The sequence below is a fragment of the Balaenoptera physalus genome (genome assembly GCF_965194825.1).
Source record: "Balaenoptera physalus genome assembly, chromosome: 6".
NCBI lineage: Eukaryota > Metazoa > Chordata > Mammalia > Artiodactyla > Balaenopteridae > Balaenoptera > Balaenoptera physalus.
The window spans coordinates 104,802,190-104,813,278 of record NC_138885.1 but is presented as its reverse complement, the minus strand read 5'-3'; the positions used below and the strand labels follow the sequence as shown (position 1 = coordinate 104,813,278).

At 37.5% G+C, this 11,089-nt stretch overlaps 1 long non-coding RNA gene across 1 annotated transcript; it reads left to right on the top strand.

The window, feature by feature from the left end:
* The first annotated feature begins 1,041 nt into the window (after positions 1 to 1,041).
* On the top strand, positions 1,042 to 10,190 carry LOC309663513. Its single transcript, XR_014265333.1, has 2 exons — positions 1,042 to 9,729; positions 10,042 to 10,190. It is a non-coding gene; the product is annotated as an uncharacterized lncRNA (long non-coding RNA).
* Positions 10,191 to 11,089: the final 899 nt, after the last annotated feature.

Genomic DNA, 11,089 nt, shown 5'->3' with positions numbered 1-11,089 from the left:
TATTCAGTTTTTGTGGAGCTGACAGATATCACAAACAGTAAAAAATTCAGACAAATAATATAATATCCTGCCTGACTCTTTGGACATTTCTTCATACGTAAATTTATGTTATGTAAGTATATAAATTATAAATTATTTAAATTAATAGTATTTCGCTTTTTAGATTTATGTCTGCTGAATTTTTAATGGCTATTATAAAATGTATTTACTTATTTATTTTTGAATTGTTGAATATTTTATTTATTTTTTTAATACAGCATGTTCTTATTAGTTATCCACTTTATACATACTAGTGTATATATGTCAATCCCAATCTCCCAATTCATCACACCATCCTTGTCTTGTTCGTGATCTTAGAGGAAATGCTTTCAGTTTTTCACCATTGAGAATGATGTTGGCTGTGGGTTTGTCATATATGGCCTTTATTATATTGAGGTAGGTTCCCTCTATACCCACTTTCTGGAGAGTTTTTATCATAAATGGGTGTTGAATTTTGTCAAAAGCTTTCTCTGCATCTATTGAGATGATCATATGGTTTTTATTCTTCAATTTGTTAATATGCTGTATCACATTGATTGATTTGCGTATATTGAAGAATCCTTGCATCCCTGGGATAAATCCCACTTGATCATGGTGTATGATCCTTTTAATGTGTTGTTGGATTCTGTTTGCTCATATTTTGCTGAGGATTTTTGCATCTCTATTCATCAGTGATATTGGTCTGCAATTTTCTTTTTTTGTAGTATCTTTGTCTGGTTTTGGTATCAGGGTGATGGTGGCCTCATAGAATGAGTTTGGGAGTGTTCCTCCCTCTGCAATGTTTTGGAAGAGTTTGAGAAGGATGAGTGTTAGCTCTTCTCTAAATGTTTGATAGAATTCAGCTGTGAAGCCATCTGGTCCTGGACTTTTGTTTGTTGGAAGATTTTTAATCACAGTTTCAATTTCATTACTTGTGATTTGTCTGTTCATATTTTCTACTTCTTCTTGGTTCAGTCTTGGAAGGTTATAACCTTTGTAAGAATTTGTCCATTTCTTCCAGGTTGTCCATTTTATAGGCACAGAGTTGCTTGTAGTAGTCTCTTAGGATGCTTTGTATTTCTGCAGTATCTGTTGTAACTTCTCCTTTTTCATTTCTAATTTTATTGATTTGAGTCCTCTCCCTCTTTTTCTTGATGAGTCTGGCTAATGGTTTATCAATTTTGTTTATCTTCTCAGAGGACCAGCTTTTAGTTTTGTTGATCTTTGCTATTGTTTTCTTTGTTTCTATTTCATTTATTTCTGCTCTGATCTTTATGATTTCTTTCCTTCTGCTAACTTTGGGTTTTGTTTGTTCTTCTTTCTCTAGTTCCTTTAGGTGTAAGGTTAGATTGTTTATTTGAGATGTTTGTTGTTTCTTGAGGTAGGATTGTATTGCTATAAACTTCCCTCTTAGAACTGCTTTTGCTGCATCCCATAGGTTTTGGATTGTCGTGTTTTCATTGTCATCTGTCTCTAGGTATTTTTTGATTTCCCCTTTGATTTCTTCAGTTATCTCTTGGTTATTTAGTAATGTATTGTTTAGCCTCCATGTGTTTGTGTTTTTTTACGTTTTTTTTGCTGTAATTGATTTCTAATCTCATAGCATTATGGTCAGAAAAGATGCTTGATATGATTTCAATTTTCTTAAATTTACTGAGGCTTGATTTGTGACCCAAGATGTGATCTATCCTGGAGAATGTTCTGTGTGCACTTGAGAAGAAAGTGTAATCTGCTGTTTTTGGATGGAATGTCCTATAAATATCAATTAAATCTATCTGGTCTGTTGTTTCATTTAAAGCTTGTGTTTCCTTGGTAATTTTCTGTTTGGATGATCTGTCCATTGGTGTAAGCGAGGTGTTAAAATCCCCCACTATTATTGTGTTACTATCAATTTCCTATTTTGTAGCTGTTAGCAGTTGCCTTATGTATTGAGGTGCTCCTATGTTGGGTGCATATATATTCATAATTGTTATATCTTCTTCTTGGATTGATCCCTTGATCATTACGTAGTGTCCTTCCTTGCCTCTTGTAACATTCTTTATTTTAAAGTCTGTTTTATCTGATATGTGTATTGCTACTCCAGCTTTCTTTTGATTTCCATTTGCATGGAATATCTTTTTCCATCCCCTCACTTTCAGTCTGTATGTGTCCCTAGGTCTGAAGTGGGTCTCTTGTAGACAGCATATATATGGGTCTTGTTTTTGTATCCATTCAGCGTGCCTGTGTCTTTTGGTTGGAGCATTTAATCCATTCATGTTTAAGGTAATTATCGATATGAATGTTCCTATTACCATTTTCTTAATTGTTTTGGGTTTGTTTTTGTAGGTCCTTTTCTTTTCTTGTGTTTCCCACTTAGAGAAGTTCCTTTAGCATTTGTTGTAGAGCTGGTTTGGTGGTGCTGAATTCTCTTAGCTTTTGTTTGTCTGTAAAGCTTTTGATTTCTCCATCGAATCTGAATGAGATCCTTGCTGAGTAGAGTAATCTTGGTTTTAGGTTCTTCCCCTTCATCACTTTAAATATGTCAGGCCACTCCCTCCTGGCTTGTAGAGTTTCTGCTGAGAAATCAGCTGTTAACCTTATGGGGATTCCCTTCAATGTTGTTTGTCGTTTTCCCTTGCTGCTTTCTGTAATTTTTCTGGGTCTTTAATTTTTGCCAACTTGATTACTGTGTGTCTCGGCATGTTTCTCCTTGTGTTTATCCTGTATGGTACTCTCTGTGCTTCCTGGACTTCGGTGGCTATTTCCTTTCCCATGTTAGGGCAATTTTTGACTATAATCTCTTCAAATATTTTCTCGGGGGCTTTCTCTCTCTTCTCCTTCTGGGACCCCTATGATGCGAATGTTGTTGCGTTTAATGTTGTCCCAAAGGTCTCTTAGGCTATCTTCATTCTTTTCATTCTTTTTTGACTATTTTGTTCCACAGCATTGAATTCCACCATTCTGTCTTCCAGGTCACTTATCCATTCTTCTGCCTCAGTTGTTCTGCTATTGATTCCTTGTAGTGTATTTTTTTTTTTTGTATGTTTTTTTCTTGTCAACTTTAAATATTGCAATTATGTTTTTCAAGTTTATAATCTGCCCTGCATTGAGCAGAAATTCTTCATTTTGATATACTTAAATTCATCACATTTTCTAACCTTTTGTTATGTGGGGTTTTAGCCTTTCCTCACCACTGTATCACAGCTATTCCCCAACATTTTCTTTCATTAGCTTCCTAGTTTTTTTATACTTATATCTTGAATTCATGTGGAGTTCCTCTCTAAGTTGTAAGGTAGGAATTCTGCTTTATTTTTCTTCATATTTGAAGCCATTTTTCACCAATTTCTCTCTCTCTCTCTTATTTATTTATTTTTTTTGGCTACACCTGAACGGCATGTGGGATCTTAGTTCCTCAGCCAGGGATTGAACCCAGCCCCCTGCAGTGGAAGCGCAGAGTTTTAACCACTGGACCTCCAGGGAAGTCCCACCAATCGCTCTTAAAAAAACCTGTCCTCTAGTGTAGTTTTCATTTCAGTTATTGTATTGGTCATCTCTGTTTGTTTGTTCTTTAATTCTTCTAGGTCTTTGTTAATCATTTCTTGCATCTTCTCAATCTTTGCCTCCATTCCTTTTCCGAGGTCCTGGATCATCTTCACTATCATTATTCTGAATTCTTTTTCTGGAAGGTTGCCTGTCTCCACTTCATTTAGTTGTTTTTCTGGGATTTTATCTTGTTTCTTCATCTGGTACATAGCCCTCTGCCTTTTCATCTTGTCTATCTTTCTGTGAATGTGGTTTTTGTTCCACAAGCTGCAGGATTGTAGTTCTTCTTGCTTCTGCTGTCTGCCCTCTGGTGGATGAGGCTATCTAAGAGGCTTGTGCAAGTTTCCTGATGGGAGGAACTGGAGGTGGGTAGAGCTGGGTGTTGCTCTGGTGGGCAGAGCTCAGTAAAACTTTAATCTGCTTGTCTGCTGATGGGTGGGGCTGGGTTCCCTCCTTGTTGGTTGTTTGGCCTGAGGCAACCCAACACTGGAGCCTACCTGGGCTCTTTGGTGGAGCTAATGGCGGACTCTGGGAGGGCTCACGCCAAGGAGTACTTCCCAGAACTCCTGCTGCCAGTGTCCTTGTCCTCATGGTGAGACACAGCCACCCCCTGCCTCTGCAGGAGACCTTCCAACACTAGCTGGTAGGTCTGGTTCAGTCTCCTGTGGGTTCACTGCTCCTTCCCCTGGGTCCCGATGCACACACTACTCTGTGTGTGCCCTCCAAGTGTGGAGTCTCTGTTTCCCCGAGTCCTGTTGAAGTTCTGCAATCAAATCCCACTAGCCTTCAAAGTCTGATTCTCTAGGAATTCCTCCTCCCGTTGCCAGACCCACAGGTTGGGAAGCCTGACGTGGGGCTCAGAACCTTCACTCCAGTGAGTGGACTTCTGCGGTGTAAGTGTTCTCCAGTTTGTGAGTCACCCACCCAGCAGTTACAGGATTTGATTTTACTGTGATTGTGCCCCTCCTACCGTCTCATTGTGGCTTCTCCTTTGTCTTTGGATGTGAGGTATCTTTTTTGGTGAGTTCCAGTGTCTTCCTGTCGATGATTGTCCAGCAGCTAGTTGTGATTCCAGTGCTCTCGCAAGAGGGAGTGAGAGCATGTCTTTCTACTCTTCCATCTTGAACCAATCTCCCTATTATAGAATTTATAATACCTATTTTTAACTTATCAGAGTCTAACTTAAAATACTATTATAGTACTTCATATGTAAGAGTCTTAAACAGAGTTATGTCCATTTCTCTCTCCTGTCCCTTTTACTATCATTGTTTCATTATATTTTTTCATGTGTTATAAATTCCACAATATATTATTATTTTTAATAAGTCAGAAATTTGGAAAATACAAGTCATATATTATCTACACATTAATTGTGTCTAGCTTTCTTCATTCCATGATGTACATTTGCATTTCCATGAGATATCCTTTTATTTCAATTTGAAGAACTTCTTTTAGTGTTTCTTGCACACAGGTCTGCTAGTGATAATTCTCTCCCTTTTTTTGTTGTCTGATAAAAGCCTTTATTTTCCCTTCATTTTTAAAGTATAATTTCACTGGACATAGAACTTGAGGTTGATAGTTTCTTTTCCATTACTTTAAAGATGTCATTCTATTGTCTTTTGGAATATTTTCCTTAAAGTGATGTGTCGTTTTTCTCTGGTCACTTTTAAGACTGCCTTCTTATCACTGGATTTCAGCAATTTGATTATGATGTGCCTGCTTGGGGTTTGTTGAGTATATTGGATTTCTGTAGGTTTTTGTTTTTCAATAAATTTTTTAAAAGTTTGGACATTAGTTCTTTAATTTCTCTTCCTTTGCCCCCTGCTGATTCCTCAATTTCAATATTTAAATTTCACGTATATTTAAAGTCTTGGTACTGTCCCATAAGTAACTGTTTGCTAATTTTTAGGTTTTTTTTTTTTTTTTCTTTCTGTGATTCAGTTTGGATGGTTTCTTTTGCCATAACTTCAAGTCATTATATGTGTCTTACCTGATATTAAGCACATACGGTGAATTTTCATTTCATACTTTTCATTTCTGGAAGTTCTTATTACTTCTTTTTTACATGTTCCATTTCTTTCTCCATTTTGCTTGTGTTTTCCTTTAAATCCAAGAACATATTTATAGTAGCTGTTTTTTTTTTTTTAAATTATTTATTTATTTATTTATTTATTTATGGCTGTGTTGGGTCTTCATTTCTGTGCAAGGGCTTTCTCTAGTTGCGGCAAGTGGGGCCACTCTTCATCACGGTGCGCGGGCCTCTCATTATCGCGGCGTCTCTTGTTGCAGAGCATGGGCTCCAGACGCGCAGGCTCAGTAATTGTGGCTCACGGGCCTAGTTGCTCCGTGGCATGTGGGATCTTCCCAGACCAGGGCTCGAACCTGTGTCCCCTGCATTGGCAGGCAGATTCTCAACCACTGCGCCACCAGGGAAGCCCTATAGTAGGTGTTTTAAAGTTTTTGTGTACTAGTTTCATTATTTCTGACATTCTGTGACTTTTCCTTTTGGTTGATGTTTTTTCTTGGTTATGGATCACATTTTTCTGCTTGTTTGCATGTATAATAATTTTTAATTGGATGTCAGATATTATCATGTTAAATTATTGAGAATCAAGATTTTGTTGTCTTTTTAAGAAAGAATGTTGAATTTTGTTTGGCAGGCAGTTGAGATAGTGTGATACTTTTGAGGCTTGTTCTTAAGTTTGTTTGAGTGAGTCTTGTGTAGCCCCTACTATAGGACTGGTTTAGCCCCATTACTAAAAGCATGGCCCTTCTGGGGTCTCTACTGAATGTGTAGGTGCTTCAGTGATGTCTCCACTTTGGCTCACTGGAACTTGGATGTATTCCAGCCCTGTGTGTGCAGTGAAAGTTATTCAGCTTACAATTTATAGTTTTTCTGACTCAAGAGGTTGCCTAAGCAGGTTTCTTTGAGTTCTTTCTCTGTGTAGAAACTTTGTCTCCAGTGCTCTGCCCTGCAAATTTCAGCTGCCTCCATGACTCTGATCTTTGTCTTTTCTAGTCAGCAAGACCACTGTGGTTTGTTAGGGGTCCCCAATTTCTGTGCTACTGGCTGGAATGTGACTCCAGGCAGAAAGCAAGGGAAACATGTAGGGTTCACTTTATTTGTTTACCTTCCCTTAGGGTTCACTGTCCTGGGCTCCCTGTTTTTCAGTGTATGTAAACACTTATTTGTATTGTTTAGTTTTCAGATTGTGCTGGGGGCAGGGCAAGTCAGGTACTATTTAATCCATCATGGCTGGAAGCAGAAGTCAAATCCACTAATCTTACCAAGAAAAAAATTTTTCAAAAAATATATTAGATCCCTACAAGAATATAAATCTCTCTTTTTTTAATTGTTGTTGTTGTTCACTGATTTGGACCAAGTGCTGAAAATGCCTTTTATCATGTAGTTGCTCAATAAATATTTCTTAAATACATAAATAAATCAATAAAATCTATTTTTTTTAACTAGCATGACCTTTGCTATTAATCAGAAAGCAAGATTGATGATGTGATATATTAGCCTATTTGTGGAATGCGGGCTTTTGATTAAATAATTTTAAATACAAGTTATTAATAATAATAGTTACTATTAATAATTATTTAAGTGTGTATTCCTGATTAAGGCACTTCAAATATTAACTAACCCCCCAGGGTACAGGGATAAGTTTAAAATATTGAATGTGCACATGTATACCACACTATCTATGTTAAAGTCTTTTAGAGAAAAGTACAGACAACATCCAACACAGAAAAGGTAAAAATTCTTCTTTCTGCCCCTAATTCTTATTCTCTCTCGATTCTTTTCTGCATGATTATTATTTTTTATTACCAACTTATGCATAGACAAGTTATATATAAATATCTAATCCCTCTTTTGTCCCACAAATGATTGTGTATTATATACAGTAAACTGCACCTTTTTCACTTCATGTAATTAGATCTGTTAAGGAGAATTTCATAAATCACTTCATTATTTTAACACTTACCTAGCTTTCATTAAACAGATATGTCATAGTTTATTTAAAATATTTCCTGGTTGATAGATATTTAGTTTTTCCCCATTTATTTTTGGCTACAAACAGTGCTATAATCAAAAGCCTTGCATGTATGTCATTGTGCTTTCATGTGCCACAGATTCCATCATATGATTGTACAAAGCAGCAACAAAAATGTTCCCCAAACCAAGTAATGAACAAGTAAGCCTTAAGTACAATAGCCTTTTATTGCTGCATAATAATTGCATATCCCCAGTTCAAATTATTCTAATAAGGAAATTTAGGTGCACAAATTTCCACAAAACGTGAACACTACTTTGTAATACACCTCTGTCTCTTCTCAATGGACTCTGTGTCATAATACCTGGTATTACTATGGTAAAAGTCTTTTTTACTAAGAAAAAAATTACATGCTTCCACTTCTTTGGTCTCTGGATTAGAAAGAAACAAATTTGAAACTCTGAGCCTTTTGTGTGTGCGTGCAAAAAAAAGAGAGGGGGTTTCACATAAATCGAGTCAATCTTGTTTTCATTTTCATTTTTTGTCTACTGTGTAATTCATTAAATTAGCTGTTTGCAGTCACAAGAGAACTGCATGTTTCTTGCTTTATTTTCTCATTATGTTGTCTTGGGATGCTGCCTCTGACAGAGGAAACTCTTTTTTGCAATTCTAAAACACACAATAGCCTCGTGCAGATAGAATTATGGCTACAGCAAGTTATCCCTGAGAAGATGAGGCACACCTATTTTTTCATATGTTAACGAAAAATCCAAGTCTCCCCCAAAATAATTGTAGGGCATGAAGTCCTTCAAATACGTTTCTTGTTCGCCAATTAATATCTTTGTGTATTGAAGAAATTCGCAGTGGAAGCCTAAAGACGTTATTAAAACAAAGCAGAAGGTTGGATTTTGTAATGTAAAGATTCTAGATAGACACATGAGAGCCTAGATGGGGAATAATTCTAAACTATTCCCAATTAAAGGTCATTTGGTAGGACACTGGAAATGTAATTTCCTTAAGGCTTTGATCCTTAATTGTTTTTTCCTTATCAACACCTGGAGGGTTCCCCAGACCTTGCATACTTCAGAGTGTTCCTTTTACAACAACTACCCAAAATGTTCAGAGCAGGTGAACTTAGAAAATTCTTGTTAGGAGGGAGAAGAGCCAGAGGGCGATTTCTTTGGGAGACAGTCTGCTGGGTTATTCATTCAGGTCACAGCACGTGTTAGCATTGGGGAGGGATAGAGGGTGCCTGCAAGATGGGAGGGGAGAGAGACCCAGATTTTCTGGAAAGCCAATGGAGCCATGCAGTTGTGGGAAAAATAAGGTGACACTCCAGGAACCGCTTCTGTTGACATTCCACTTGTACCTTCACTGCCCTGGGGTCTATGGTAAACTCTGATTTGACTAGCACTGTGGTGTTCAAATAATTGGAACTTGCTGAACAAAACCTCTCCCCTGATACCCAGCTATACAGTAATGACAACTATTAAAAAAAAAGAAAACCTGACAGCAAACCATTGTTATTATTTAGCATTTATAGAATGTCAACAGCATGCTTGGTGTTGTGAAAAATGAGGACTGCAATACTGAGATAGCTTGATGAGTTTATGTTGTCAAGAAAACAGCAGCAGTTAGAGCACTTAGGTTATCCCCATGAAAGGGACAGGACAAATTTGTTGAATTCAGTGATTTGTTTTTCTTTGCCTCTTTGCTCCTTCTTTGTTTTTCTTGGATGTCTCATATCTCACAGCTCAGTGTTTCTCAAACTTGGCTACCTATAGGAATCACCCAGTGAGCTTTTAAAAATAAGATGGTTCTCTAGAAAAATGGTACAGATGAACCGGTTTGCAGGGCAGAAATAGAGACACAAATGTAGAGAACAAACATATGGACACCAAGGGGGGAAAGTGGCGGGGGGGAGTGGTGGTGGTGGGATGAATTGGGAGATCGGGATTGACGTATATACATTAATATGTATAAAATGGATAACTAATAAGAACCTGCTGTATAAAAAAATAAATAAAATTCAAAAATTCAAAAAAAAAATAACATGGTTCTTGCTTCTTATGCTTAACGACATTGAGGTAATAGATCTAGGGTGTGTTCTGGGCAACAGGATTTTTAAAAGTCCCCTACATGATTCCCATCTGCAGCTAAGGCTGTGAGCCACTTTCGTGGTTTTGTTTTTGTTATCGTTGCGTGTTCATTTTTTTTAAACATTTATTTATTTATTTATATTTATTTTTGGCTGTGTTGGGTCTTCCTTTCTGTGTGAGGGCTTTCTCCGGTTGTGGCGAGCGAGGGCCACTCTTCATCGTGGTGCGCGGGCCTCTCACTATCGCGGCCTCTCTTGTTGCAGAGCACAGGCTCCAGACGCGCAGGCTCAGTAGTTGTGGCTCACAGGCCCAGTTGCTCCGCGGCATGTGGGATCTTCCCAGACCAGGGCTCGAACCCGTGTCCCCTGCATTGGCAGGCAGATTCTTAACCACTGCGCCACCAGGGAAGCTCCGCTTGTTCATTTTTAAATCAACTGCCCCTGATAGCAGCACTTCAGTTAAAACCACCTTGGTCTTTATTCTAGTTTTTTTCTTTTCTCTTTGTGCCTTTTGCAAAAATAAAAAAAGAAAAGAAAAAAGAAAAAAAAAAAAAGGAAGTTAACCGTATTAACAACCCCACCCTACTTCTGCCATAATATTAATGGAACAGTGTTCTTGCTCCTCTCCCATGTGGCATGTGCATTTTAACTGGAGTCTTCTGGAGACAATGTCTTATTTCTATCCAAAGCTGTGGGTCTAATGGTACAGATTTTAAGTGAATTATTTGGTAATAAGCCTCTACTTAACTCATGAATCGCGTTCCAGCCCTCAGTCTGTTTGCTTGGAGCAAATATGTAAGAAAGACCTCTGTTAAAGTCTACATGTTGTGCTTCTCAGCCAGCTTCAGGTATTTGTTCTGGATCAGAGGGATGTCCTTCCCTTATGCAGCATCTTTTTTTTTTTTTTTTGATATATAATGTTTTTATTGTAATTAAGTACTAAATATTGTCCATTTCTCATCAAGATGTCTTGGACCAAACTATAGGTTATTTAGAAATATATATTTTAATGTGCAGACTCTGTACAAATTTTAGTTATCTTTTAGTTATAGATTTCTAAATTAATTGCATTATGCACAGAATGCATGGTCTTCGTGATACAGATCCTATAAGACATAGATTGAAACAGAAAATTATTAGAGACTTGCTACATGGCCTAATGTGTGAGACACAAGAAGTTGCTGTCCCAATATCCATTCCTCCCCTCCTTCTTTCAAGTAAAAAAACTACAACTGTGTTCAAATTAGCAGTGTGGACAGTTCATAAGGATTCATCTCCCAGCTTTCCTTGCAGCTGTGAGTGCCCATGAGCCCACAGTCCTGGCCAATGAGAAAGGAGACAGAGGTCACTGCTTGTGGGTTCTAAAGAATTCCATGGAGATGGGAGCATCGCATCTGGCGTTTTCACTTTACCATTTGCCCTTTGTCTTATCTCTTCTTTTTTCCTTTCTTCA